At 41.2% G+C, this 5424-nt stretch overlaps 1 pseudogene; it reads left to right on the plus strand.

The window, feature by feature from the left end:
• Positions 1 to 519: 519 nt before the first annotated feature.
• Positions 520 to 1352, plus strand: LOC110347370 (ribonucleoside-diphosphate reductase subunit M2 pseudogene; annotated as a pseudogene).
• Positions 1353 to 5424: the final 4072 nt, after the last annotated feature.

The raw sequence follows: 5424 nt of genomic DNA on the forward strand, positions 1-5424 counted from the left end.
TCCTGGAAGTCCCTTTCTGAGGATGTCTTTAGTTATGCTGCTATGGATCCTCAAGCTCTTGAATCAACTCAAAGTTTTTCCTTTCTTTTCCAGTTTGACCTTGGGGAAAGGTAGAAGCTGTTGCCAGATGCCAGATTCAGTGAACAGTTGAAGAATAAGGTGAAAGGGATACAGAAAGTTAAGTAGCACAGTTTCCCTTACATTCATTTAGGCACTCAAAAGTTCAGTAACTTTAAGACCAAAGTGAAAGATAATGCTATGACATGGGAGGTAGACTTTGTGGAAATGGGAAGTGGACCTGAGCATGGGAAGGAGAGGAGGGGAAGGGGAAGGAAAAGGAATCAATATGTGACACATATGTACTAGTTCCCTTCATGTATGTTATGTATGGCAAGCATATACTAATAAACTTATTAAGAATAAAACCTGGGTCCAGTCATCTCTCTCCTCTCCCACTGCTGCTAACAATCCTGCTCTTTGTCTTTGCCCTGCTCACCACCATTAGGGACCAGCAGAGAGAACCCCCAGAACTTCCTGAACTGCCCTATCCAGTACCAGGGTATTCAGCAGATGGATAAGAAAGCCGAGGACTCCTTTTGAGGGGCTGAGGAGGTGGATCTTGCCAAAGACAATTGGCCTGGGAAGCACTAAGGCCTGATGAGAGATTCTATTTCACATGTCCTGGCTTGCTCTGCTGCCAGCAATGACATAGTCAGTGAGAACCTGGTGGAGCAATTTAGCCAGAAGTTCAAATTACAGAAGCCTACTGTTTTTTTGGCTTCCAAATTGCCATGGAAAACCTCCATTCTGAAATGTACAGCCTCCTTATATTAAAGACTCCAAAGAAAGGGAGTTTCTCTTCAAGGACATCCAGACCATGTCCTGTGTAGAGAAGAAGGTGAACTGGGCCTTGCACTGGAATGGTCCTCAATTTTCTTGCCCAAGAAACCTGGCCTCATGCCCGGCCTCACCTTTTCCAGTGAACTTATTAACAGAGATGATGCTTGCACTGTGATTTCACCTGCCTGATATTCAAGCACCCGGTGCTCAAACCCTGGGAGTAGAGAGTGAAGGAGATCATTGTCAGCACCATCAGGATCCAGTAGGAGTTCTTGCTGAGGCCTTGAGTGTGCACTGTAGTGAAGCAGTACATTGAATTCGAGGCTGAGAGGCTTATGCTGCAACTGGGCTTCAGCAAGTTTTTCTGAGTGGAAAATACTTTCAACTTCATGGAGAATACTTCTCCGGAAGGCAAGACGAACTTCTTTGAGAAGAGAGTAGGTGAGAATTAGAGGATGGGAGTTATGTCCAGTCCCACGGAGAATTCTTTTATTTTGGATGCTGGCTTTTAAATGAGCTGGAAATGGGCTCTTATTTTGCTGAATATTTTTCCCTTTGTCATGAAAAAAAAATCAGCTCAAGTAAATTAACCAGCTACACCACGCATTGTCCACAGTTTTCATTGATGGCACCTGTAGCACTGTGTAGCTACCTCAGTTAGTCCTGTTTAATAGTGCTCTCAGTGTCAACTAGAGAAGGACACTGAAGCCCAGCCCCCTGGATTCTTTGGAAGATGGGGTCCTGCTTTGCTGGCAGCTGGTGGCTGTTATGCCTCTGTAGCCCTATACCCGGGGGACCCCTGCAGCTCACAGTACAATTAAACATGTTCCAGGACAGATGAGGCTGGTGGCCTTGCTGCTTGCATGCAGGCTAAAGTTTGCTGAACTTGTGGTAAATCAGACTGGCACTTTACACACAAATCAGAAACTTTACTGTTGAGGGGAAAGCCTGATAGAAGTACAAAAGTGTTTCATTTCCGATGAATGGTAGCTAAGGCAAAATTTACTAAATGACTGAAAGAAGGTTATTTGTGTTGACTGAACATGTAATTTGGAAGCTTTTTAATGAATTGAAAAACTCTTTACTTTTGAAGTCTGTTCTGGGAAAATCTACACAGAGTGTGCCCAGAGGAGATGGGCTGTGATTTTTGCTAAAGTAGGAGCTCCTAAAAGTATTGCTTATTCCGATTTTGTTTGTGAGTAGGTAATGTTGAGATCTAGTGTATCCATGTCTCTTCAATTAGAATTTTTTTATTACATCCATCCTTTTCAGATATTACACGTAATTTATACTTTGTAAACAGTCACCTGTTATAATCTTAATGAGAAAAATATCTTAAGGAGACATCTTTTTTTTATTAAATTCTTTTATTGGTACATTGTAAGTATACAACACAATTACATTTTTCATTGGGAATTGTACCTTTATATAATGCATCTTGGTTCTTATTTTTTCCCCATTCCTAGCCCTCCCTTCATGCCCTCCACCCTTCCCTATTTACAAAGTCTTTATTTCCATTTTTTCCATTTCTCATCATTTTTCCATTCTCTTCTTTCATTCCCCCTACTCCTCCCACTACCCCTACCACTTTGGACCTTTTCTTCTGATTTTGCATTATCGATTATTCATTCTAATCATTGGTACATTTTAGGTATACAATATAATGACATTCATCATTGGAAATTTGCAACTTTACATAGTCTCTCTTGGTTTTTATTTTTCACCTTTGCCCACCCCTCCCTTCAACCCATCCATTCCTCCCTATTTACAAAGATTTTGTTCTTATTTTTCCACTTCCTCATATTAATCCCATTCCCATCTATCCTTTCCCCTAGCCCTCCCACTTCCTTCCCTTTTGCCCCTTTTCTTCCTATTTCACATTACCTATTATACACTTTAGTCCTTATATACACTTTCAGTTTCTCACACCAGAGAAACTATTCAGCAATTATACATGTGCGTCTTATTTATTTCACTTAAGAGTATCACCTCAATGTGCATCCACTTAGCTATAAATGTCTCTAATTTCTCATTTTTGATGGCTGAGTAGTACTCCATTTTATAAAATCCCCACATTTTCTTTATCCAGTCTCCAGTTGATGTGCATTTGGGCTATTTCCAAGTTATAGCTATCACAAACTGTGCTGCTATGAACATGGGTGCACATATATCACTGTGGTATGATTCTTTTAATTCTTTGGGAAAGATCCCCAGCAGTGGAATAGGGGGGTCAAATGGGACTTCCAGTCCTAGTTCTTTGAGGTATCTTCATACTGATTTCTACAGTGGTTGCACCAGTCTACAGTACCACCAGCCATGGAGCAGGGTTCATCTTTCCTCACAGCCCTGCCAGCATTTGTTATTGGTTGATTTCATGATAGCAGCCATTCTGTCTGGAGTGAAGTGGAATCTCAGCATTGTTTTCATTTGCATCTCTCAAATGACCAGTGATGTTGAACATTTTTTCATGTATTTATTTGCTATTTCTACTTCTTTGTCTGAGAAATGTCTGTTCATTTCAGATGCCCATTTTTGGATTGGGTCTTTAAATTTGGGAGGTCTGATCTTTTGAAGTCCTTTAAAGATTTGAGATAGTAGACCTTTGTCTGAGGAAGAGCAGGTGAAAATTTTTTCCCAGATTGTGGGTTGTCTCTTCACACTGCTGGTGGTTTCTCTTGCTGTGCAGAAGCCTTTTAACAAGAAGAGATCACACTTGTTGATTGTTTGTGCTAGTTCATGGGCAACTGAGGTTTTGTTCATAAAATCTTTTCCTACACCGATGTCATCAAGAGTTCTACCTAACCTCCATTCCAACTGGTTCAGACTTTCTATTTTAATATTTAGATCTTTAATACAGTTTGATTTTAGTTTAGTGCATGGTGAGAGATATAGCTGTAGTTTTAATCTTTGGGAAGTTGAAGCCCAATTTTTCCAGCACCATTTATTAAAGAGGCCGTCTTTCCTCCAGTGAGGGTGTTTGGCTCCTTTATCAAACATGAGATGGCTGAGTGTGTCTGGTGTTGTTTCTGCATCTTCTAATCTGTTCTACTGGTCCTCAGATCTGTTTCTTTTCCAGCACCATGCTATTTTTATCACAGTAGCTTTGTAGTATAGTTGCAGGTTGGGGACTGTGATACTCCTTGCCATGTCTCTGTTACCTAGAATTGCTTTTGTATTCTGGGTCTCTTCTTGTTCGAAATGAATTTTTGGATTGTTTTCTAGAGGTGTATGAAGTATGCTGCTGGGATCTCAATTGGAATTGCATTAACTTTATATAGCAGTTTTGGAAGTATGGCCATTTTCACTATATTGATCCTTCCTTCCCAGGAGCAGGGGATGTCTGTCCATTTTCTGATATCATCTTCAATCTCTCTTTTCAGAGTGCCATAGTTTTCAAAGAGGCTTTGATTTCTTTTGTTAGGTTGATTCCTAGGTATTTCAGTTTTTTGGATGCTACTGAGAAAGGAAGTATTTGGCCTATTTCTCTCTCAGTGAGTCTGTCATTTGTGTAGAGGAAAGCTATTGATTTTTTTGTTGTTGACCTTGTAACCAGCTACTTGACTGAATTTAGTTATTAAATCTAGAAGACTTTTGGTGGAGTTCTTGGGGTCTTCTATATAGAGTATCATGTCATCTGCAAATAATGACAATTTGACTTCTTCATTTCCTATCTTTATTCCTTTTATTTCTTTCTCTTGTCTAATCACCATGGCTAATGTTTCCAGAACTACATTGAACAAGGGTGGTGATAGTGGACATCCTTGTATTGTTCCTGATTTTAGTGCACCCATAAAATTTGTAATTTGTTTGAGAAACTCTCCAACATTTTTACTAATTTAGGATCAGAAAGGAGGAGGAAGGAGGTAGATGGGATGGGGTGGGGGGAAATGCCTTAATGAAAACATTTACACACAAGGAGAAAAGAGGGATGGAGGGGATACTCCAGGTGTGGGAGGTGGAAGAATAAAGAAAAGAAAAGGGCAATATAAATGAAAAAGGAGAGAAGTAGGGGAGAGTGGATCCAGTTACAGAATTAGCAGACACACATGTGCTAGAATGTTAGAAAGCCTGTGAAACAAGTCTGGCAGGAGAGAACCTAACAAAACAAGGTAAGACCCTCTAGGAGCACACACAATAGCATAATGCTTGCATAATCACACACACAGTGATTCCGCCATCTTGTGGGGGCATCTTTACTGGAGACCAGTATTTCCTGTAGAATTCCACTGTGGGACAAAGCCTAGTAGAAGGAGCAACATGGAAATCCCATTGTCTTTCCCTGTGTCTCCTTCTCAGCCTCTGCCAAGGTGGAAGAGGCCATTTCCTGCAGTCTGCAGCTGAGCTCTACCCTCCATAGTGAGCTACGTGCTCTGCAAGGTTTGCCCTTGGGGATCCTGTACCACAGCTGCCCTCAACCACTCTGCTCTGGGAGCCAGGGTAAGGAGAAAACGTGGGTTCTGCATAATCTGTGGGGAGGTCCTGACCATGGCCCCAGCTCCTCAATTCCCAGGCCTGGGTTCCAGGTGCTTGGATATCCAATGTTTATGTGCTGCCCTGGTTACTCTGACAGCCTCAAAGCATAGC

The sequence above is a fragment of the Heterocephalus glaber genome, unplaced genomic scaffold, assembly GCF_053883595.1.
Source record: "Heterocephalus glaber isolate CG9 unplaced genomic scaffold, H.glaber_assembly_v1.0 deba00000896, whole genome shotgun sequence".
Classification (NCBI taxonomy): domain Eukaryota; kingdom Metazoa; phylum Chordata; class Mammalia; order Rodentia; family Bathyergidae; genus Heterocephalus; species Heterocephalus glaber.